The 26,807-nt window shown below is 35.2% G+C and overlaps 1 protein-coding gene across 1 annotated transcript in view; it reads right to left on the bottom strand.

Moving 5' to 3' along the window:
* LOC150103498 (G protein-coupled receptor dmsr-1-like) overlaps positions 1 to 21,836 on the bottom strand; it is a 71,061-nt gene extending 49,225 nt beyond the window's left edge. The window contains exon 1 of the mRNA XM_090397525.1: positions 21,743 to 21,836. The gene's annotated coding sequence lies outside the window, so the exon portion shown is untranslated. The remainder of the gene's footprint in view (positions 1 to 21,742) is intronic.
* Between the last annotated feature and the right edge of the window lie 4,971 nt (positions 21,837 to 26,807).

Genomic DNA, 26,807 nt, shown 5'->3' with positions numbered 1-26,807 from the left:
TCTGGTCTCTGGACTAAAGGTGAGTTAGCCGGTCTCATATGGAGGGTTTTTTTTTCACCCGGAAAGAATAGGGGACGTCTCCAGGAATAAGGAGTAACCAATCTATTCCGTAGGATTTCGGTTCTGAATATCCACACGGTGAAATGTGTAGGTCTACGCGTGAGCGTAAATTAGGATAGGAATCATTAGTAAATAATACGCTCAACCGTTTATTAACGGTCATAAAAGCTAGGGGTATGCAACGAAGTACTAATTATGTTGTTTCACTTTGACTAATTTTTGTGAATTTATTTTCGCATTCTAATATTTTGAACCACACTAAAATTATTTTAATTTTGTGAATGTTTTCCAATAACAGTTTTCTTATAATTTATATTACATTTTTATGTGTTTACACGGTTATATAATCTACAAAACACGTTGATTTAGAATAATCATTCAGCACATTTTCTTTGATTATTCTAATTTTTGATTCGGAGGTATAAACTGTCACGCATAACATTTTTAACTTGTGTCTTAATTTTTATTTTCATTATTTGCATTTAATATATAGGCGTTCTTTTGGAGTTCTGTATACAGGATTTAAAAAAAAAAAATAAGTCCGTTACCAAAGCAAACCTTATTTAAATAAAGTTACTTACTAATAAATAATTAACAGGTAACTAAGGAACATCTAACAAACATTTAAACTACATTCCCTGAATTATATTGCATGCATTTATATGCGCATCACCATCTCACTAAGGCTGGCATTCTCGGATCATTCGTCACATTCTAAGTGCTCTTAAGGAATTAATTATTACGCTGCAAGAGAAAGCAATTGCAACATGTTGGATTATATGATGCCGTTTAAATTTACACACACATACACAATGCTTGGAAAGAAGTAAACGAATACCCCTCTCCCATTAGCAAGGTGCAGTGTGCCATTGAAGAAATATGAATATGATGTTCCCAAGTCAGCGCAACTCTCTCCAGGTGAAATGGCTGCAAAAAGGGAAATGGAGTTTGAAAGAGGAGTTGTGATAGGATGTCGTGTTGGAGGCCTATCTGTTCGACAAATTGTTCATAAATTGGATCAACAATCAGTGATACCATACTGAGATGGAAGCGCGGAGTATCGATTGCAAGTGCTACCCGCAGCGGACGACCCACCACACTCACCGAACGTGACCGTAGAGTGCTACGAAAGATAATATGCAAAAAACACCATAAGTTGGCGAACACGTTGAATGAGTTCCCATGGTAGGACCGCAATAAGCAAGATCCACATTAACCGACCAACGTGCAGCGTCGTCTTCAGTTATGCAAAGGACGCATACAGTGGAACGTGAGAGCTTTGAAAGATGTGTTATAGGGCGACGAATCACGCTACACCTTCTACCTAGACGTTGGATGGGTGTGAGTGTGGCGGATGCCTGGTGAACGTCTCTTACCAGAGTGCGTAACCCCAACTATAAAATTCGGAGGTGGCAGTGTAATGGTATTGCTCTGTTTTTCTTGGTTTGACCTTAGACTTCTGTTTGTGGTGCCATGGACATTGAACTCCGAGAAGTATCGAACATTTTGGACTTCACGCTGCTTTTTAGCGTTTCTACGGAAATGACTATTGTCTCTTTCAGCAAGACAACGCACCGTGTCATAAGGCTGATGCCGTAACTGTGGTGGGTGCCATGGCTGTTTTTATCTCACACTAAAGTGTCCGTTAATTTTTATTTTTTCAAGTAGTGTATATATAAAGGATTTATATATTTATCCGGACTCTCCTCTAGAGACCACACGCGGAACCTTTTCATACCACCTCACACATCCAATAAGCGGATCAGTGGTTTCACAATGGCCGGTGAAATTCATTTCTCACGTTAACAGAATCATAGACATCTACGCCTGGATTCGAACTCACAGTTTGTTAGTTGGCGAGCAAGTACGTTAAATACTCAGCGAACCAGGGCGGCAAATTATAAACAAACACAATTAAAATTCAGTTATAATTAAAGAGGAAGGTACGGTTATAAATCATGAATATCGCAAATTATTACGGATTATAATATAATCCCAACACCAACGTAATTCTGATTACAGTTACTGATTTGTTTTGCTTATTGCTTCAAGATGGAATTCGCCACCAGTAATCGAGAGTAGGCTTCAGTTTATATACAAGTGTGATCAATACACTTCGTGAACAGATCCTGAAATTTGGTAGATTTCAAAATTTGAATTTCAAAATTCAAAAGTGTTAGGCTCTTTGAAGTTCATTTAAGTAGACAAGAGCTACATGTCACTTACATATTTAACGTTATCAAGAGTGATAGAAGTGACTGAAAACTAAGTACTAGAGACTATTACAGCAAGAATGATAAAAAGTCCATCTGCTGTATTTCCAATTCCAAGCTGATTATAGTTTGCCACTTTTATTCGCAGATATCCTAGAAGCTTCAAATTTAAAGGATTAAATCCACTAATAACAATACAAATTAGAGCACAACTTTCAAATAGCGAAACTAGCTCAAAAGCGGTCGTTTTAATTATTATCCGGAGACATATCTAAAAGTTGCATTGCTAAAGTGACCAAATTTTGAATAAAGTCCTCTTATATTTCCTCAATTGCATTTAGGAACCCAGCCCTCGATTTATATATTCGGCGCAATAACGAAGTATCAATGTCACGTACGGCTTCTCTAAATGGGCACACCTATCCTCTGTTACTAATCAGTGAACGTTTGCCAGTAATGGGGGGGGGGGAAGCGGATAAGCCACTTTGACTGTGGGCAGATAGTTGGGGGACCCTGAGGAGAGGTGCCAGTATTTCGGAAGTCGCACTTGTTGTTTGCTCCCGTACTACTGCATCACGTGTGTATCAGGACTGCATTAACCATGAATATCGCAAATTATAAGCAAACAAAATTAAAAATTCAGTTATAATTAAACTATTAGCCCCAACACCACCATAATTCTGATTAGTTACTAATTTGTTGGATGGGCTAGAAAGGCTCACATTGGTCAGCCACGCGTCGTTAATCCTAGAGGTGAGTGTCGGGTGTCACGACTGGTATCTCAGCAACGACGTGCAACAGTCACACAGCTCATCAGTAAAACAGTGAGGCAGTTCGACCCAATTCCACATGTACCATGCGCCGTACCTTACTACGCCTGGGGTTCCACAGCCGGAGACCAACAAAGATACCCATGATGACGGCCAGGCATCTCAAATAAAGTCTCGTATGAGCCAAAGAACGTTAGTAACAGACACTCGACATATGGAAGGTCGTCTGGAGTGATGAGTTCTGTTTCCTGCTGCACAGTGCTGATAGCCGGGTTCGCATTTGGCATAAACAGCATGAAGCTCTATTCCCTGATTGCACAGTTGGAGTTCAACAGGCCGGTGGAGGTGGTGTTATGGTCTGGAGAACTTTTCTGGCATACCCTAGGTCCGTTGATTATCATCCCACAAACGGTGATTGATGAATGCTACAGGGACCTGTTAGTCGCCCATCTCATTCCATATCTGCAGGAGGTTTACCGCGACCAGAGTGCCATCTTTCAACAGAACGCACCTTGTCATCGGGTTCGTACAACTACTGAGTGGTTGGAGGAACGACAACGAATTCGTCACATTGCCATGGTTCCCAAACTCCTCTGACTGTAGTCCAATTGAACATGTGTGGTATATTCTAAAACGGGTTGTTACACCCTGTTCTAGAAGAACTTCTGATCCTCCTCCGTGGAATGAGCGTGAACTCACGGAGTTGCTGCAGCGGACACGGGTGGAGTTACGCATGGAGGATATTTGACACGATGTATTAATTAATGGTAATACGGAGAAAGAGCACTTCTTGAATTCCCCTCTGAAATTAGAGTATTAAAATTACGAATGGAGATTGAGGTGACTGAAAGTTATACAGGAATAAGCTTATTAAACACAATTTACAAAATGCATACTAATATTTGAATAAAAGATTTGAAATACTGCAAAACAAATTACTCTCCGAAGATCACAGCTAGTTTTATACAAGGAAGATCGTGTACAGATAATGCATTAAACCATTTTGTTTTAAAGGACAAGAATATGAGATATTTCTATTGTAATAATTATGAAACAGCATTTATAGATATAGAGAAAAATGATGGGCTAGAAACAAGAATATCTATAACATTTAGCACTGGATACACTGAATAATATTCAAAATTGAACTGAACAATTAGGTGATAAATTAAAATAACAGATAAAAATCCAGTCCACGAAAGGTTGAAACCTAACATACATTCAGGCCAAGGATTAGATCATTCAGTAGTTCTCTTACCGAATTATGAAATAAGCAATGTGGCGGTCTCATCGAGGACACCAATACTGTGTATCGCCTAAAGACTTTCACAAAAACACCCATGTGACATTGGGATTCGAGTTAACAGCATGTTAACTGGAGAGTGGAGATGCTATCCACTTGACAAACCAAACCAGTGTATGTTAGAAACATATATAAAAATTCAAAATATTTTGCTTACATGGGATAAAAAATAAATAATAAAAAAGTAACACAATGATACTAGGTCGCGCAGACTCTTACATGAAACTCGCTAATAGCACCTAATGAGACGAACCAGAAGTGTGCGGGGCATTTAAGTTGGAGACGCACTTTTCTGTAAAAATGTATTTATTTATTTTTACTGTTATCTATTAGTGTGAAATGAACAAGCAACAAAAATTTAATACAGTGAAGAAATTCAACAAAATGAAAATGATAGATTTCAGTACAGGTATGCACTCTCTTAAGTAGTGGGGGGAGTGGTAACAGATGTCACCGACGTCTCCTTTAAGCCAACGAATTATGCGGTAAGTTATTCCGTTTTTTCGGAACAACTTACCGCGTAAAATTTTATTTGTTTATGCAATTACTATGCGTGCTAAACTAGCCATCAAAACATTACTATATGTGGTATTATATATATATATACCATTAATTTTGCTCAAGCGTTAGGGCATCTCCGTAAAACTGTCCGGAGGACAACAGATAATGTGCCCTTCGAATGGAGAATCCAGTCCAGAAGTGAAGTATTTTTATATGGGCTTTTCAGTTTCCGCAAGTCTGCTGGGGAAGTTTTTTTTTTTTTTTAATTTTTTTTTTAAATCTCTACCGTTTTTCATACTCTTAGTCGCTTCAGATGTAATCCCAATCAACCCAAACTCACGCCTTAGGCGTTGAGAAACTAAAAATTTTAATCAAACATAAATTATCAACTTAGTTATAAATGTCATCGACTATGAAAGATTATCTACTGTAATGAAACCAACAGAAATTGATGGTCGGAAGATGAGGAAATTAAATATAGCAACCTCATGTTTTTTTTTTATATACGTATGTGTGTCAAAGTAAGCAGCCTACAGATTAACTATTTGAGCATTTTTCTTTCTTTCTTTTCTTCTCTGAGAATTATACTGTTTGAAACAGTAGACCGTTTTGAATTGAAATAAATAAATAAATAAATATATATATATATATATATATATATATATTTTTTTTTTTTAATTCAATAGCATCCAAGATTTACCTAACAACATATTGGTAACGTGCGTGGGATGGGGTGTTAGATTATCTAGGAATCCTGCCTCTAGAGAACACAATCAAGGAACTTTTTCAAGCGACTTCAAACAAAAAAGGTAGGGTAGACCATGCCGACATTATATTATACTTGCTAATTGCTTGGACTGGCAAGCATAATATAAATACGTGTTTATTGTATTCGGGTTGATTTGTCCGTTTTGACGAAGAGATCATCGTGCTAATTCCATATGAGACCGGCTAACTCACCTTCAATAAAATAACACTTGGAAAGGTTCTTCACATCCCAGTACGAGAATCACTGTTTCCAAAAACAGTTGAGGGATTTCGCATTTTGCCGAAATATTTTCGGTTACCATACAGAGCAACTAGTTAAGATGCAAAAACAGATTTCTCAATTTTACAGAAATTATAGTAACACGCACACAACTGTTATATAAATCTTCGCTAATTAAATCGACATCATCCTATAAAAAAAGTGTTTATGCAAATACAATTTGTTACTGACTGAATAGGAAGTTCCTAGCTATCGACAGCATTATTATTACTGGATTTTTGATGAAATCGAGTAATAACCATATTTAGCTTGTTATTTTAAAAATAACTTGGAAGAAAACAACTATAAAAGATTCAGCTGTTAAAACGCACGCCAAGAAAAATTTGTGGCGAGGTATTTTATGGCAGAAGAAAAGACGTGAATATGAGCGGCAGTTGATAACTGGTAAGATGGCTTGTCTTCGAATGTCATATGCTACAAGGAGTGTAAGTAACAGCTGTGACGGATACGGTTACTCTTTGGCTAATAATTTAATTTAAACATGAGACATGCAAGTCCGTTCTGCGTGAGCATGTTGGCTCGGGATGACGATGGGAGAACACGTAATCTAATCCACTTTTAAGAGTCCTGGTTTTGTGGCGCTCTACCTATTGCTAAGCATTTTATGTTTTTGTCTATGGATCTATAAGTCGCAGCTTGTCTATAAAATAATACAGCGCGCACGCACTACAAAAGCTATTGCTGAATATACAGATCTCGAAGAGACTTCTATTCAGTAAGTTTTTTCCTTCAAGAAACATTCCAGCGTGACGTATTGCGCTGAAATTAGCGCAATACGTCACGTTTAAATTAAATTATTTTAAATTAATTAAATGCAGTTGTCGATTAAATCAAATTGCTCGCAAAGCAAATGGTATTCGTTACTGAAAAGATGTGTTTTGGTTATAGAAAGACTTCGGACATACAGGAAACTATATTCCCGAAGTCACTGTTGTATTCGTGAGAGCGAGTCAGTCATCTAACATATTGGGATTGTAATATTTCCTATAAACAGGAAAACAAAACACTAGACTTAAAATGCCAAGATTATAGGACTCTCTCTCTTTGAAAAGAGCCAGCATTTCGAAAAAAATTCGAGCCTTAAATCATTAATGAAAAGTACTAATAAAAGGCACTCACACAAATCCTTCGAGCGGAGAACGGTTAAGTAATTCAATATCAAAGCAGCCCATGCTAATGGTTCATAACTTCGAGTTCGCAACTGTTTTTGAAGGTTTTAGAGTTTCGAAGAGCAAACCTTGTTTCCCTACTTGGTAAACAGATATACGTTATTTTCTCCTTTAATAGTTACCGGAACATTTTCAAGCTATGTCAACTAGCACGGTAGGAGCCTGACATGTGACATTTAGTATATTACATTCGAAGTTCAGCTTGGGAGAAGAATGCGAGTAGAATACCGCGCTCCAATGTCATCAGATAAAGAAGAAGTTAGTTTAGCGGTATATTTTCAGAGAAGCATGTAATGAAAACATGCTAGTGAGATATGCATTATTCAAGAAGCAATTCCATTTCTTCGTAAGCCGTTCAAATGAGTAAGAGTCTTCCTTTTCCGCTGACAGGTTGTCAATTCGAATCCAACATGGTATGAATATTTACAAATAAAAACTTAAAATTTAATAGGAATGTCAAAAAAGAAGTGATTTTTCTTTATTACAAGTACCACATTTAGTAGAGACTTGAAGTAACTTGATGTTTCTAGAAAACAAAGACTTAGCTTATCTCTATCTCCTCTTTGGCACAGTCACGGTATTAACAAGGAAGTTTTCAGATACCTTTCGTGAGTAGAATTAACATTAAAATAAAGAAATAAATATACTTAACCATAACTATGTCACTGTCAATATACAATACTAACATAAATTTTTGCAATTATTTTTTAATATGTTGGTTTTTCTTGGAGAGTGACTGGTTATAAATTACATATGCTCCAAAAGTACCTCCTTGCAAGCTAAAGCACTGGAGGTTTATTAATGGACCAAATATTGCTGTTCTGTTCCATCTGTGTTGATAAATTAACGAAGAGTAACATAATAGTTATTACTGAACTTTATATGAAGAACTACCCCAAAAGTTATTTTTTAAGAACAAATAATTAGATCTCATCTAGAGAGAAGACTTCAATTATCTTTGAAATATTTCCCTTCAGTACGCACATTTTCCCATAAACTGGTTGGTGGTTATCTTCAGTCAATGAAAAACCATCCATCCGTTTAACAGGTTAAGATACGGAAGGAAAGGAGTTTTAAGTAAAAAAAGGTTCGCCATCATACCCACTACAGTATTACGAAGAGTAAGGACCAGTGTGTTGGGAATCCGAGTTTCTGGCTAGAAACCCTGCCATATATTAAGATCAGCTAATTCACTTTCTCTAAAAAGCTTATACAGGTTCCTCGCGTCCTAGACAGGATCGGAATCCAAATCTTTTCAAATGAAGGTCAAAAGACTAAATGGTAGAGTACAGCTTGACGACTACGAACGTGACAGCGAGACTTCATATTCAGCGATGATTACGGTTGGGCGTTAACTGTAAAAGCTGAGCATATCGAATGGAAACGAATATTTTGGAGCGATGAATCTTGCCGAGTCTGCTTACATCGGATGGGAGAACCTAAATCTCGCAGCTGTCCGAAGAACTACAGAGAGTAATATCTCTGTCCAAAAAAGAGTCCGAACTTTTCGAAAATAGCAGAAACTAGTGGCGTCACCTGTTATATATTTTTGTTGTCGAAAGTGGCAACCTTCATTAGTGTTGTGTCAACTGTTTATGACATTTGTTTCATTAGAAGCCGAGTTAGTGGCAAGAGTGACAGCGTTTTGACGAACAGTCAGAAAATGAGTTTCAAACAGATTGAGTTGCGATTGACTTTTGTGTTAAACTTGGTAAAAGTTTTACTGAAACGCATCAAATGCTTCAAAAAGCATACGGTGATGAATGCTTATCCTGTACTTAAATTTATGAGTGGTTTAAGCGATTTCAAAGTGGTCATGAAAAGCTTGAGGACGACGTAAAGCCAGGCCGCCCAAAAACTGGACTGAGAGAAGTTAACATTCAAAAAGTGCATGATTTCATCAAAGAAAATCCGAAATTGTCCGTGAGATTGATTGAAGATGAATTGGGGATTCCAAAATCAACTGTGCACGACATTTTGACTGAGAGTTTGGGCCTTTGTAAATTGAATTTGTGATTTGTTCCCCACAAGTTTACCAATGACCAAAAAATGTATCGAATTGAACACTGCAAAGACTTCATTAAAACAGCTCGTAAGGACTCAAACTTCCTTGAAATGATCGTTATTGGTGACGAAACGTGGTGTTTGAGTATGAGCATGAAATAAAGCGCCAGAGTGCTGAGTGGAGACCACCAGAAGAGGGGCATCCGAAAAAAAAGTCGTTCGGAGATGTCAAAAGTAAAGACAATGCTGATTTGTTTCTATGATTCCAAGGGCATTATCCACAAAGAATTCGTTCCGCCTGGCTAAACGGTCAATGGCGAGTTTTATCTCGAAGTTTTGAAGCGATTGATATCAAGAATTCGTCGCGTACGGCATGAATATCGTGATGCAGGCAGATAGTCACTTTTGCAATAATGCACTATCTTATCGTTCGAACATTGTGAGACAGTTTTTGAGCAAAAACTAAGTTTGTCTGTTGGATCACTCACCGTATTCACCTGATTTAGCACCCTGTGACTTCTTTCTCTTCCCCCCGACTTCATTTGCTGATGAAAGAAAGCGATACAACACCATTGAAAACGTTCAAGCGGCAGCAACCACGACCCTCAACAGTATCCCAAAAACCGATACAGTGGCTTGTGTTTTATTTTCTATCAAAGGTTCGGTTTCTTTTTGGACAGAGGGTGTAGTACGGTATTGGTTTCACGAACGGAGGGATGTACTTCCGTTCACAATAGCAAAATTTACATTACCTACGTTCTGATTTGAACAACTGGGTAGATATCGTCTTGGGAAGTCTACATCACTGCCGGAACACGACGTACACATTCTTCAAGCAGGGCAACTGCCTTGTTTTTTCATAAAAACGTACGTAGGAAATATCACAGTAAATTCTGCGATTCAGACCAGAGGTCTATACCTTATTTTTAAAATATCATATTTTGTTACTGTATTTTCGATGTTTCAATATTTTTGTTTTGCAAACAGTGAAATTTTAATTATCCTAAATTATTTACTTCTTTTGCAATGTTTCGTTTTTTTTCCCTCAAATATTATTCGTGTATCCTACAGCTAATCTTATACATTTCATTTCTGTTGCCATTATTTTTCCTGTTATGTGCTTAACAATACAGGCATCGCTACTATATAATAAATTCAGTGTTAACACTGAAGATGTGCTATTAGTTTTAGTATGAAATATCTGTACCTTAATTATTAATTAAAAGTTATTACCGTGGACTTAGGTGTTCTTTTAATAATTGTACTATGCCACAGGTAGCTCTAAAAATAACTATATAATAAATGTTCTCATCGCGATGTTTCTCTCCTGTGATGAATAGCGACAGTGAGCACTGCATGTTTGTTGAACATATGATTTTCTTATCTTATTATTCCTCTGGTTTTCATTCAGAGTTCCTTATCTTTCTTAGGAGTTCATTATATTTGACTATGATGTAATATAGTAATATACAAGAAAACCTCCTCGACAAAGGAATTTCTATGGTATATGTTAATTGTGTGCGAGAAACTAGCACAAAATTATTTTTCTTTTATTTTCAGTTTGTCAAGATATTTTTAATCACATTATATTATGCGACGATAAAGAAAGCAATATTTGAAGGTTGTACGTTTTAAAATTAGCCTAATCTGAGGAGAATATTTTTATCCAAATTTAAAATAAATTCTCATTATAAGAATTCTTTATATACGTGCTTTGTTGGTAACATGCTCAAGCCATTCCGATTCTTCTGTTCGATAAGCATCCATTTCAGTAATCCCGATTTCTACTCGCGCAACAGGTGTCGGCAACTGTGCAAACAACAGATAACCTTTCAGGGAGGAAGACGTAACAAGTTTAGGTAGTAGTAGTTACTTGACGCCGAGATACGAATACGTGATGTTTTTATGTGATGACCTCTGGGCTTTCAGGTAGAACTACAGGAAAATCTCTGATCATGAAGCTAACAGGCTGGTAGAAAGATTATTCTTGACTTTACCTCCTAAATACACGTACAAGCCACTCCTCCGATGGAAACACTCGGCTGCAACTTCCCTTGGTAAATTAATCAGCAGACGTTCACTACTTCCTTGCCGCTTGCTTCGCTCATATATCCAGAAAACATCAGCCCCTCGAGCACTTTCATTATCTCTTATCACTCACTGGTCGTGTTTTATTCGGCATCATCTGTCAGCTGCAGTGAAGATTTTATGTAGGAGAGAGAGAGAGACCCTCTGCATAGCAGTTTCCTAATACGTTAACTCTTTCCAAACGTCTTACTTTTGATTTTTCACTATTTTTAGAGAGCCAAGTTATTAATCAGGAAGAAGTTGAAATATCTCAAGTTTCAGATAAGCGCAATTTATTTGATTTATATGAACTGGATAAAAATAAAATCATAACTTCGATATACGGTAATTTTATATTACGGTAAACCAAGGATGAACGCATGAAGTGAGGTGATAGACAGGGTAATGTAACACAAGCTGGTGGATGCAAATACTTATCAAAATTTATTAACGTTATTATTAACTCTTATGCAGAGTTTCACTTAATACTCTTACATATCATTCTCCACATATTTGTAAAGCATACCAAGAGAAGTATTTTACATAGAAAAATAATATCTCACGAAATACGCTGCAACTTATCTTTATACAAAATGCTCTGTAACTAATGAGTGGGTGTATCTCTTCCGGCAACAGGTAATAGACATGTGCGTTATTAAAAGAAATAGGGGATATTATGAATCTGTTCTTTCACAGCCGAATGTATAGAAACTTAAAACGCAGTTTCGAAAAATAGACTAGAGAGCTTATGGAGAATATAAACCTCTGTATCGGAGTTGTTTTGGTATTGCACTAATAGGCAAAGGTTCTGCCTAAGAGCCCATATATTAGCCTTTTTTTTTTTTTTTTTGAAGGACTCACTAGCCGAGCAACTAAGCACTGTTGCATACGACCTTTTTTTTTTTTTTTATGCACACATGACCTGTTTCTACCTACGAATCACCAATGAAATCACGAAAACTTACCTTCAGGTAGTTTCGTGATTTCACTGGCAGAACTTACTACCCTATTTGTTTGAGACCAGGAATAACTTTGAGAAATTTCCATTTGGTCTCTACAAAAGGTTTTAGATTATCTAACAATCCGGAGACTACTCAACAGACAAAACATGGCAATAGCTACTTAAACGTCTCCCATAAGTAGGATCATGATGGATCAGGACGATGAAAGTCATCTACTACTTAGAAGTCTAGTTGGAATTTATTGCAATTCGAGATGCTTTTACAGAGGCAATACTAGCCCTGCCAGAATCCCGTTTGTGGAAACAGGCCATACCATAGGAAGGTGGAATTAACCGGCTGGGAAGGTTATATAATGCATGCCACCAGCCTATTAATTGGCCCATATAGTTTTTCTATATATAATGAAAATGATATTTTTTCACTATAATAAAATAAAATTTTGAAATAGTATTATTATTGAAAAAATGAAATATTATAATTATATTAATAAAACAAGGACTGTTAAAATCCGATAAGGATTTTTCAATCCTTCTCCTAAAATCAAATGTCGCTGGAAACACTGAGATGAGTTAAAATATTTAATATTAACTTATGGAACAAAATCTAAAAACATCAAATGAACTAAACACCATTGTAATAGTTGTATTCGAACATGGGGTGTATGTTACTCTTTCTTTCGACGCAAGAAAGAGCACTCCAATTCAATTACTAAATCAGTCAACATCTTTTAGTTTCTGATTATATGGAAGTTAAAGTGGCATATATTTAGAAACTCCATTTAGAATCATTAAAGAGGGAAGATGAGTCCTAGTGAGAAGTGGCTGCGCAATTTAAAAAGTGAAGTTTTTGATTTTATGCAGTAGTAAAGGGACCTAACAGTATTCTAATTCAGTTACGTGCCAAAGTAAATTATCGAATCACCGCCAACACTACTGTGGTTCAATAAGCATTGTACCGATTTCGCTAGACAGTGATAAAGGAAGCACCAAAATGCACAGCAAATTACTTCAAATAAGACTGTAAGCTGAGGAGCGTCTCCTTAAAATCGGATGACTTTTTTTGTGGGCAAATCGCCGATTTCTAGAACACAAATAGTTAATATCTGCTTTTTTTCCCGGAAATGCGTGTTTTCATCCAACATGCAATTTACAGACACTGCATTCATTCTTCAGTGGTAGTTTACGGTCTTTACAGTCTACCTGCCCAAGTATCTTTGGTATTTGAAATGCACACAAACTTCTGTCAGTCCATTCCGATTTTTGTTTAAATTATATACTGCAATTCGAGGCTTCTGCTCCAGAGTTGGCTCCCGTTGGATGTGGTCTTTTTATTCTCACCTAATCCCTTGGAATGTATCTTGCAGCATGGAAATTTGGCCACTATATTCAACCCATTCCTAAAAAAATTAGCAAGTCTTTACCATTAAAAATATTTCAATTTCTCTCTATTCATTTCCTTCTAAAGTGATGGAAAAACAGCAGTTCAACTTCTACCACTGACATTTTGATAACTTTAATGAAAAAGTTTGAAGAATCTTAAGTAGTTACTATTGATACCTCTAAGGCACTTAATCGTGTTTTAGACCAAAGGGATCTTACTTAAGAAGTAACCGCGATAATTTCAAGTACTAAAACCAATTCCTCTGCGGAAAAGAATCATTTTCTTTCAGCACCGAAATCTCTGGGCAGGCGAGCGCTCTCTTACTGAAATAACCAATCTCCAATCTTTCATGGCATAAAACATAACAAATATTGTTCTCTCAGCATCCCAAAAAATTAGGTTTTCACTTCCTCGATGTGTTACTTTACCTCTGGCCACGTGTTAATTCTATGCAAATTACAGCTCTGTCCAACCATAGAATCACCGAAATGTGAGAACATTTCGATGATAAGAGCTTCCTAAAATACTTATATCAGTAGAGAAGGGAGTCATTACCATGATTAATGACGCATTTCACACATTTCACCTGTTGCTTGTATTTTTCTATAAAGATTTCCATGGTCACTGTTCACCAGAATTGACACCCATAATAAGTTATTCGACACAGTTGCTTACGGTTCAACTCCAAATCCAGAGAACAAGTTTTTCTACCTCTTTATTCACTTCTACTACTATCGTTTGGAACAGTAATGGCTTTTGTGCGATTCCTAATAAAGTAAATCTTCAAATCCAATGTTAACAAGTACCTTCTTTCTATTCGACTTTCTGCCAACTTTCACGATATTCTTTATATGGCTCTCATCTACAAAAGGTCTACTGCAAATTTATAGCACATTCATAAAGTTGGCGGGCTATTAATTTTATTCATACTTTATTGATTTTATATATTTTTTGTCATTTTTATACACTGTATTTTTGAATAATCCGAAAACCTTACTCTAGAGAACAAACCTAGAGCAGGAGGGTTACTTTAGAACTTCAAGGGGGGGGGGGGGTCTTCGCAACGGGCGAAGTGTACTATAAAATATAGAGCCATTCACATATGGGTTTTCCATAAAACTACTCCGCTCAGACCAGGCGGAAGTTAACGGAATTTTGAATTTAGATGTGCATAAGAATTCTCCATTCAATCGAATCAATTTATTGGCAAAATCTGACAGTTCGATTCGAACTATATTAATAATTTCGTGTTGACTAGACGAATTTAATCAAATTTGTTATTTAGGGTCTCTAGTGAAATCTGTCAAATCGTTTCAATTTTGGTTTTTCTATAGGGTCATTTATAGTGGCAAAACGAAACTGTCTAGAGTAAATAAGCAAAAATCAAGTCGATATCAAATGTGTCAACATTTTTGAAACATGCGTGGGATAACACTCAAATTCTCTGAATAGCATAATTTGTCACAAACATTATGGTGGTTCTCATGAAAACGACAGACATTGATAAATCGAAAATTCAAGTCTAACAATGAAAATGAACTGTATGTAAACAAAATAGCTGACTGTAGCGATATGTATCATGATGAAAGGGGTGCTTTTTTGGGAAGGGACAGTCTTGTGTTTATTATGTTCAAAGACTAGAGGATGAATAATTTTGATCATTACATTTTTATTGCAAATGACTGAATGATGGCAATTGAAAACATTGCAATCATAGAAAGGTGCATCCTTGAAATTATTATTTAAACCTAGAGTATTTTCAGAATATGTACTGCAGACATTTTGCTTTGCTAATTAAAATGTTCAGTTAAAATGTCAAATCACTATTTTAAATAGTGATTCTAAATATCAAATTTCATTAAATTCAACAAGCCAGGAAAAAAAAAATATATATATATATATAACGATTCATTGACTCGGTTGAAATACATACTATAAAATAGAGTTGAATTAAACCGAGAGTTAGGTAAAAAAAGGGGGAGAGGAGGTTTAATAGTAAAACACGACTAGTTTCGGCTTAAAACAGCCTTCATCAGGTGACATTATAGTCATGTTTTACTATTAAACCCCATTTTTTTTTACCTAACTCTCGGTTTAAGTTATTCAACTCTATTTTACAATATATATATATATATATATATAATTTTTTTTTTTTTGCGAATAAAAACATGCTAATTGTGGAGAGAGAAATGAAAAGTGGGGAATATCATTATCATCATTTTCGATAATAAAAATTCAATTATAACGAAAGAAAGGGGAAAAAAGTTTCTTGAACCAGAACTGATTCAAAAATACAATTACTTAAAACAATAGTGTACCAGTATGATTAAAAACGCATTACTAGTGCAGCTCTTCGTATAATGCAGGTTAAAAACTATTCAGTGTTGATTTTCTGACAGTCGATGTATTAATTGTATTCGAGAGAGCGGCATAGTCTGTAACAAGGTTATGTTATTTAAAGAACAATTCAGAGGTGTCGCTTTTGTACAAATCCGACCAATATGTCAGAAGTTGTAATTTCGCACATACATGACAACTCAAAATATGTGAACAAAAGATCGTTTTGAGGAGTACTCTGAACATTGTGTTTTATTCTGCAACAACCAACTGTGATTGAAAAAACGATTTGATAGATTTTAACAGATCACGAATAGCAAATTTCAAATTACATCCAGGTATTGAGGCATATCTGTGCATACTCTGACTGAAAGAAAAAGGAAAAATCTGCGAGTTTCCCTATTGTTTTAAGAATTTCAATAAAATTCATCCAACCCAGCATCCTAAAATAACTTGGGTATGATTGGAACGGACAAAACAAATTGAATGGTGCGTGGACACTTTGCGAAAAGCACCTAATGATTCATTTCTGGCTTGATGAATTTTACTGAAATTTAGTGTTTTGTTGAGTCATCTCAACTACTTTATTTTAAAAGCAAAATAGGCAAATCGCACGTGGCATATATATGCTAAAAATGGACTTGTTTTTATGATAATTAGCGTCAACTACACTAGAATGCGATTACGAAATAATAATTGCAGATCGTTTAAAAAAAAAACGGTCTGCAGTTATTTCTTTAGTTGTTATTGAAAAACTACGATAAAGTTAACCACTCTATTATTTGGCTTTACAAATTGTGGAATAACAGTATATGAACAACAATTATCTTAAATAATTGGGTGTATTGAATTATGTGCATGTGTCACAAACATATGACAACTCTCGAGAAAACAGAAGGAAATACTGACTGTTGATACTTCCGCTCCAAAAAATTTCAAATCATTTCATGCAAACAGTAAAAACACCTGGCTAACTTTGATATATAATTGGACAATAAGGGTGCACTGAAACACATTAATTTTAACTGTCAAACAATTCTAGATTCGACTGGTTAATCAAAACTGGTTACAAATCGGCTATAATTCAGTTTCTATTGAAAAAAAAAAAAAAAAAAGATTCCAAGTGATAATTTCTTCGTTATAGATAATGAAATTTGATATTTATGATGATCGTTAAAATTTGTCCTTTCAGGTTGATTGATTTTAATGTCGAAATTAAGCAAAATAAAAATATATCTACAGTACTCATGATGCAAAAACTGTTCAATACTCGTAATAATAAATGTTGTCATTATGCTAATGTGAAACGCACCGCTTTTATGACTGAAATTTTTCCTTGACTCATTTAATTGAATTTTGTTCCTTTTTTTTTTTTTTTTTGTAACCATTATATCTTTAGTTTGCATTGGGGATAGCTATGAAATATGGTTGAAAATTATGCATTAAAGAATATTACGTAAGCGAATTGTTGCGTTTCAACTATTTCCTATGTCTGTACCTTAAGTATCTATCGTTAATCACGTATAGAAGTGGCAGATTTTATCCTCCGGAGCTCGGACTTTATCACGCAAAACCAGATTCGGTTTTGAATTACAGTAGAAGCAACTAGTACTATGCAGCAAGTGTTTTATGTCTTAATTAGGTGTGTTCTCTAAATTGCTCGTTTTTTCAGGAAAAACGAAATGTGGGAACAAACCTAATTAACATGCATAACATATTGGACGCATAATTTTAGTTGCTTCGGCCACAATTCCAAATAACCCAAATATATCTTTAATCAAATCACACAATTAGAAGATCAACACCGTTTTTGGGTGTTTATCTACTTAATTCAGTGCATCTCGCTGCCTTTAGTACTATTGCTACGACAGAACAAAAGGAAAATTTGGTTTCGAAACCTAGTGACTAAAGGTAAAAACAATTAGCTGTCCATGCAGTGTCAACTGGTTAACTTTTTTTTCTTATCCTAGATCTAATCGCTCCGAAATGTCATAATCGTAGAGCACAACTAACCAATCGTTAGACTAAACAGGCGAAATCTACAAACAACGTACAGCTGTCATTATCTTAGTTGCCGTTGTGGTAATCTATAAATAGCGCAACCCGATGGATGGAAGCAATAAAAATGGCGCTGATGAACAGCATTTCTCCCCCCTTCCCCCACAACAAACTTAAATGAAATAAACATATTGGAAACAAAACTTAGTAAAATAGATTATGGAAATACATATAGACTTCATATTAAAAATGCACTGTGCATAAAATATTTTTAAAAAAAAGTCATTTTTCACACTGCAGTTCACAGTGGCTTCGATAGCACAGTTGATAATATGCACCAGCATATTCAGAATAATTATCTTTTAGACAGAAAAAGGACCGGATTCTCTTTCTTCTTACGAAAGGTATTAATATGATAATTCAAGACGTTTGATTTGCGGTAATTAAAGATTAAGTCAGTGTCAATTTCATTTATGTCAATTGCAATTTCAAAATGACTTTTGGAAATTCTAATATCGAGTTGACATTTTTTTTATTTTTATTTTGCAATCAACCTATTCAAAACGCATGTACAAAACACCTATTCAACAAAAGTTTAATAACAACTACATTTTAGAGTGTCTTTAATTCAAGCCAATAACCAGCGCTATGAAATTTATAGAGACGGTTTCTCACATCCTATTCCAGACAGAGCGTGCATTCCAACGAAAAGTGCCTTAAAGGTATACGAATTCAACGTTTATTATAGCCTTTCTGTGAAAGTAAGTAGATATTTATTTTGTTACTGGGTGTTTTCTTCTTGTTAAAGCTTTAAAGAAATTTAAAGAAACGATGGAAAAACCAAAATAAACTACTTTTGGAGGGAGAAGAAAATGGAACGAAAACTTACTGATTGAAGAGAAGAGTAATGATCCCAGAAGCGGTATTGAAGCAGGTAAAAAAAAAAAAAAAACATAAAAATACAAGGAGCTGCCTAGTAAAAATTCAACATGCATTTAACTGCTATTTCACGTTCTTCACTTCTTTAGCAGTGTGTGTGTGTCCGTCTTAAGAAAGAGCTGGCGGTACTTTTCAGCCGTGGGCTAGACGAAAAGCGAGATTCTTAATTCTGACTAGTATGCTCATGGATATTATACTAGTCGATTTTGCTGAGCTGCGGAGTCTTAAAAAAAAATAATTAAAATCTGGAAGGAAATCGCTCCCCACCCCCTCCACCCTTACTTAATCAAAGACCAACTCTAACATCGGCTAATAATAATAATGTTGAACTCCGTAACCAGAACTGAACTTCTCCAGACCTAGCGTTATGAAAGCTACCATGAATATATATATATTATTTAGAAAAAAATAATAATGTGAATCCCACCCACTACAGATAATAAAGCTATTATGTACACCAACACCATGAGCACGCTAAGATTTCGATAATTCGAAAATGTCGCTATAGAGAGACCAAACACGGGACCTCCTTCGACTTGCTTCAGGCCTTCATTAATCCAGACAATGGTCTCACACCGAACGATGATCACTTCCAACTAAAAAACTTCACAAACATTCCGTCAGTGGTCAGAGTGCGGAAGCACTATCACTGGTCAACCGTACCGGTTAATGAAATTCTACTGTTAATCTTCAGATTCTGTTTATTGCTATTGTTGTTTTATTACAGTACGCAGGTTAAATCTGCCGAACTGCTATTAAATCGGCAAAGCTGCAGTATAGAACGTCCTGGATTTTCTTGGATATAATCTGCTTTATGATCTTCTTGAATTCCGCCTTCTTTGTAGAGTTTTTTTTTTTTTTTAATCAAAACAAAATGCAATTATTGAAAATATCAGAAAGCACTGGAAAAGGTCAAATTAAGTGCAGGCATAAAAAGAAGGCAATTAATTGCAATGATCCTTTGTTTAAAATGTAAAGAATAATTGCAATTATTCAACAGAAGTGAAAATTAGAAATCTTACAAAATAGATTCCACCCATTAATATCGCCGTGATGTCGAATAATCCTCGTCACTACACCCAAGAATTTCAGAGCTCATTTGTGCCATTGCCGTCATAAATCTGTTTATTTTATTATAGAGCTAGATTATAAGATGTTTGAAGGCGACTTGTCATTTGACACACTTTGGAGAATTAAGGATCGTCTGAATAGATGGCGAGTGTCATATCGCCATGGATACGGCACTATAGGGAAAAACTGGCATTTTCACGACTACCGCCCACATCACCAGTGGCATAAATTTCCTTATTTATTAGTTCCTTTTCTAAGGAAAGCAGGCTTATTAGATCCCCATCTATGCTCCCTGTGAATCTGTAACCCAGTTTCATAAACCTTTACACAAATGATACCAGAATCCATCTCGCACCTTCATCTAAGGCATTTCCAATTGGAAATGAGATGACATTACTCAGATAACTAGCTGTGGGTCAGTATCTATCTAAATAAAATACCGATTCATGGGAAAATGCTACAGGTGGTACGGTGCGCATGTTATTTTTATGACAGTTCTACTCACGACGGGCTGTAAAATGCATTAATAGTGAGCGTACAATTAGTATATTAGTTGTCGAGTACTATAAGTCGACAAGGGAGAGAGAAACACCGGAAACGGGAATCTTACTCTAAAGGCTAAATACGACACTTGAAGCTTCCAATAAGTAGGAAGGTGATTCAATGGAAGATGAAAATCGCCTACCATCTTGTACTCATTACAGCTATAAAATTCGACACAAATAAAAGAAATTGCTGGAGGAGCTCTGAAAATAAATAAAATACAATCCCTAAAAGTGTTTTAATGAACGCTTGAATAAAGAAACGTGACGTAGTAAAAGTTTTATCGGCTTGTTATAGGTTAAAAAAAAAAACTAAATAAAATTCAGTAAGAAAGAATTACGTATCGTTCGAATTCTGAATTTTCTGAAGATGAAAATAGAGTTCAGTAAGAAGAACTACTGGAAAATAATTCCCATACAGATTTATTCATTCGGTTAAAATGAGCTAACTATTGATTTTGAATGAGAAGCATGCACGTATCTGCATTATCAATCAGGATAACTATTCAGTTAATTTCCTTTAAATGGTTCCTGCTTATAGCTGTAAGCACTGTCATTGTGATAAGGTCGATGTATAAAGAAAAGGTTAATTCTACGAAATCAATTAAAGAGATGTTTAGTGATTTATACTATGATGACAAACAAATGGGCAATTATTTTGTGCTAAATATGAACAAAGTAATAACTATATTCCGCTGCACTTTGACGACCGCATGAAATGAGATATTAGAGTCGCGCGCGCGCTCATACACACACAACAGACCGCGAATTTATGTTCAGAATTCCGAAGTAATAAAGGAGATGCTCTCCCTGAAAATTAAGGTGACTGCTATACTTTATCTGTTTAATTACGGAGAAAAATCATTTATACACAAGTTATTTCTGTGTATAAATAACTAGATTAAGCATATGACGATATGGGGGAAAAACGTTAATGATTCTATAAATAGAGAATGGATTTTACAAATATTAATTCTAATTTTATTATTATTTTAATTGCTGGAAATTCTTAAGAATTAATCATAGCAGCGATTCGTATACTTGTGATAACGCTGACCATACTTAAGATAGTAAATATGAAATACCTATGAATTCATGCATGCACATCAATATATTTTACAACGACAATTCATTATTTTTAGCTACATACCTAGTATTTATTTCAATTTAAATGCAAGTTTCTGTTTAAGCACTCAGTAGAGACTGCAAACACATGCAAGAAGCATTTGAAAAGCAATGCATACAGAGAACACCTACACATATCACAGATCAACGCAAGCGTGTCATAACAAAGATAAGAATAAAGAATTGAAACTTGTTCTATATTACAAAACAAATTCCAAGTAACCTCTACAGGAAGATGAAAAAATTGCAATACCTAACTCGATGTCCTGTTTTCCATTCGTGAAGAAGCCAACGGACGCCCTACCTTGGGAAAGCCCAAAGCCATGCCGCTCAGCTTACGACAACGTGATGGACTAAGTGCCGTCAGGGACAGAGAGCAAGCTATACTAGTTCGCCCTGCTCAGCAGCGCCACCTTCGAGTCAAGAGTACATTAGGGGAAGAGATAAGACACCTGTTAGTTTCCTACTTATACGCGATACTGGTGATTAGACTGAGTAACACCAAAAGGGATCTTAATATGCTAGGGGAACTATGTGAGTCGGAGTTGATCTATTTCCTGTTTTCGTATCTTTCTCTTTGCCTGCCCATTTACTATATGAAGAAATTAGGTGTAGACAACACCACGCTTCGACACAATTTATTATCGCATTGCATTCATCCGGATGGCTTGTAATAGATCAAGATGTCACTGATCAGTTTTTCGCAATCACCCAATAAGTTACAAGACGACCTGATTTTATTTAATATTTAATGTCAAAAATATAAAGTAGCATATTCTGAAGATGTTAAATGTAAATGGTAATTTTACGATTATGAAATTTGTTTCGTAATTGGCCGGTATTTATTAAAATGCTGAATATTGTGAAAAAAAAAAAATCCAGAATGTCAAAAAAAGTAAGTGAATATTAAAAAAATAGATAAGGCATCGGAAATACATCATGAATGTAAATAAATATAAAACCAGAATATAAAATTTAATTAGAGAAATAGTTCAAGTTAAAACAAGAAAAGAGCCTGCCTAAAACGGTATACAGTGCTTGGAATTATATTAGGTATTCAGTAGACAGCTCTTGGTAATTCCACAAAAATCTTGATGTATACATGCATACTTAAAGCATGCACTAAAAATATACAAATATATAGTCTAAAGTTAAGATCTTTTTTAGCATTTTTTACAGAAATGAAGTTCGTGAGCAGAAAATCTGACAGTTGTTTGCGGATGCTTGTAACACAAGCTTAAATGCAGTGTTTTTGTATAGCAGAACCCCTTAATTTCTCTAGCGCACATTATGAATGAGACTTGAAAATATGTACACCTTGATGGAAGCAGTGAAATACATGGCCTACTATCACTGGAATATTTATGCCGATTTAAACATAACTGCGTTACTGCTAAAATGCAGAAAGTATTTATAAACATTTGCTGCCTTCATGGAAAAGAAAAGCAATGTTATGTCAAGCAAATACGTCTTCCCGAAAAAATTTTACACCACAGAGTGACACTTAAACCGCAAGTGTGGCGTTGTTCTCAAAGAAAATTCCTGCTACTAATTCATATTAAACACGGCCTCGTTCACTTTCTTAAAGAACTTAACTAAATGAATCTACAGTTCCAGTATGTAATAGCAAATTTCAGAAATAAACCAGAAGTAAGGCAACGGATATTTGATGGACATTAGGGAAGGTTAAAGAAAATTTCAAGCATTTCATCAGTAAAATAGAAGCCTAGACATTCTTTAGTGATACTGCCGAAAGATTTTGGCAATAAAAAAAATTATACTGAACTAGACATCAATTTAAAACAAGGTAAGAGTGTGGTCTGAAAAGTTCTCGGCCTAACAATAAAAAAACAAATTTGTAATTTAAAAATTATTTCTATTTTTCAACATAATCTCCATTACGACTAATACATTTATTCCAACGATGCTCCAGCGCCATTATCATGCCCCTGTAGTGGTTCTCAGTAAGATCTGCAAAATACTCCTCTACAGCTGCAATCACTTCTTGATTCGAAGAAAAACGCTGACCAGCGAGGAAAAGTTTTAGTTTGTGGAAGAGACAGAAGTCAGAGGGAGCCAAATCTAGGGAATAGGGTGGATGTTCCAACAATTCATAGTGCAGATTCCTTAATTTTCCCATTGTCAAAACACTTTTTGTGGGCAGGTGCATTGTCCTGATGAAAGATGATTTTTTTTCTTCTGCAAACTGGATCTTTTCTCATGAATTTTTTCGTATAGTCTGATTAAAACATCGGAATAATATTCTCCGGTTATTGTTTTACCCTTTTCAATATAACTATTAAACAAAATGCCTTTAGCATCCCAAAACAATGCCATGACCTTTCCTGCTGATGGAACAGACTTTGTCTTCATTGGCGCTGAACAACCGGCTTATGTCCACTGTTTTCACTACTGTTTGGATTCTGGTGTGTAATGGTGAATCCAAGTCTCATCCATAGTAATAAATCAACGCACAAAATCAATTTTATTCTTGTTAAAACGCTTCAAGCACTGTTCAGAGATTTTCATGCGAGTGCGGTTTTGATCTGCTGTGAGAAAGCGCGGCACTCACCTTGCGCAAAGCTTTTTTCATTTGCAATTCTTCATGCATAATATATCCTACACGTTCTTTTGAAATGCCTATAGTCTCAGCAATTTTACGCACTTTGACTCACCGGTCATCCAATACCATATCGTGCACTTGATCAATGATTTCTGGTGTCGTTACACTTTTGGACGGCCTCCACGTGGATCATCTTCAAGGCTGGTACGGCCATGTTTAAATTCGGCAGCCCATTTCTTGATTGTCGAAAACGAAGGATGCCCACAGACACACTTAGAACAAAGAAGTCCGAGCTAGTGAAAAAAAGTATTTTAAAGTCATTCTACAGTATAAACTACATAGAGTGCCTTGTTTCGATCCTAGTTACAAAATCCTCTTTGAGCAGTGTGAGGGTGTAACTATCATAATGCTAAAATAAACTTTTTAAAATAATTTGAGCCGTTTGAAATGTGTATTAGTTGGTGCTTTTAAATATTGATTTTTTTTTTATGTGAATCCATCCAAGAAAAGTTGAAAACTTATATTACATGAGTACTGGTATCGGAGGGCGGGATTAGTATGATCTATTATTGAACGAAAACCCAAAGAAAACCAAACAGATCCATCCAAAAGTTATTTAATGAAAATTATTAACTCAGAAAATTCTATAGGCCTTAAATGGTCCAATAATTCTTTGACTGGAACGTTATATTATTTCAAGATCATAAATCCTCCACTTGCTTATTACATTTTATGGTTTCGTGCATATTTTTTCGATGTTGCAAGAAGTTACCTATGCGAAAGCAACTCTTTATTTATAAATAGTTGCTTTCGCATAGGTAACTTCTTGCGGATTATTTATTAAGTTAGGTATGTATTTAAGATATTAAAAACGGAATGAAAATAGTTTTGCACGAGAAAAGCGCATTCATCAGCTAAAAATTTATAATAATTTTATTCATTACCACCAACTTACCTGTCTAGTAAATATGGGTAACGAACAAGTTAACAGCATCTGTTCTATAGAAATTGATATTTCTTTGTCATTATGCATTTGAAACCAAGCCAACCAATTAACTTTTCCTTAATTAGGAGAAATAAAAGATATGCAAAGTGAAAATTTCACAATACGTTGTAATTAAAAGCTAAACACAAAAAGAAGAAATAAAAGTATAGTATTTCCATAATTTACTGGAATATATGTGTTTTCATTTACCTTAAATTATTTTATCCTAAGGCTATTAACGAAGAGCTTATGTCATTTATTTTTGAGTCAAAGTCAATGCTGCAATACAAATTAGTTTAAAAGAATAACCTACAAATGCGCAGTGCACAATAAATAAAATTAGGATTAGAAAAAAAAAAACACTCAATTTTTGTGGGAATTTGAGCTCTGACTACAGAGTTGGTATAACTATTTATAATTAATGCCAAAGCAAGTTTTCCGTCAACTTTATTATTCTTTGAGGGAATAAAAACCCAAGTTCCCGATAAGGGAGTGGGAGCACCCAGGATCAGCTATCTCAGCTTCAAGTTGAAAAACTTAAGTTGCTCTTACAGTACTTATTTGCAATTTGCATTCGTATAATTTTATGTCGTTTTATAATTAAATGTTACAAATAACCTGATAAAAAAAATGACGCTGTGAACAAAGTTGAGACTGGGATAGGGAGGGCAGAAAATGAAGTTATCACAACCATGATCCTGTCTAAAGAATTCAGAACTCAGTATAGAATGTTCAGGAGAAAGTGTTCGTGCCAAGGCAGTACGAAATATAAAACACATGATCAAAGGTAAATACCATTCGGAATTACAACCCTTGGCCACCTTATCGGAAAAGAATAATCAATCTCACAAGCATCTTTATGAGCCATCATAGCCAGATGATGGCTCATAAAGTACCATATTTGCACGATTAAATACCATTTAATCGTGCAAATATGTAATTACAAATTCCGTGCGCGGAAAACACACACACACACCAAAATTTTAAGATATATATCACAAAGTAGTACCATCCATGAGAAGTATGAAAACGTAAGAAAATCTACACCCGCGCCATAGGTAAGCTAAAGAAGGGTGATCCCTATTCTGGAATTTCAATACTATTTTCTTCCACATCTAGGCTTCAAGATAAGCAAGGCAGTGGCGTCACAATGCACAATAAACAACATTAATCCAGCTTAAGCTAAATTAAATTTCCATAGCTATCATCAGAGCGTAACCTGAACAAGCTTTTTACTACTCTACGAGCCAGGCTTTCACTCATATGCTACTTATGCTGGAAAACATGAAAATTTGTGTTTTTTATGATACACTTAAAAGCTAGCCAAAAACACTTTATAGCAAAGTGTTTTTAAAAAAATACTTTGCATCTCATATTACACGAACTAAAATGTCCACGTGAGATAGTGGTATGTCACTCTTGAGGTCATAATAAATACTGTTTATATGAAGGGGAGATTTAAAAATAAAAGCATTCTACTTCGAGTTTGGCAGACTTATGAAAAACGGTAAAATAATATATATATATTAGAAGATATGGACATTACAGAGAAGGACAGGAACATGAAGCTTTAAAGAAAACACCACTCCGTCCTGTCATTTTATCGTCGACAATGACTGACATTCTTAGGACACGCTTAACCAGTATCGATCTAACTATGAGAAGGAAATAAGGACGGTGACGTACAAAAGACGTTATCCTTATTCAAAAAAACATTTTTTAAACTCGAAGTGCAATGCCAATTTTCCCGCATTCTTCCTCATATAAGCA

This window comes from Typopeltis vanoorti, chromosome 9 (assembly GCF_054136105.1).
Source record: "Typopeltis vanoorti isolate ZY-2024b chromosome 9, IOZ_Tvanoo_1.0, whole genome shotgun sequence".
NCBI lineage: Eukaryota > Metazoa > Arthropoda > Arachnida > Uropygi > Thelyphonidae > Typopeltis > Typopeltis vanoorti.
Note: the sequence above shows the minus strand (reverse complement) of the source record. Positions and strands in the feature narration are given on the sequence as shown.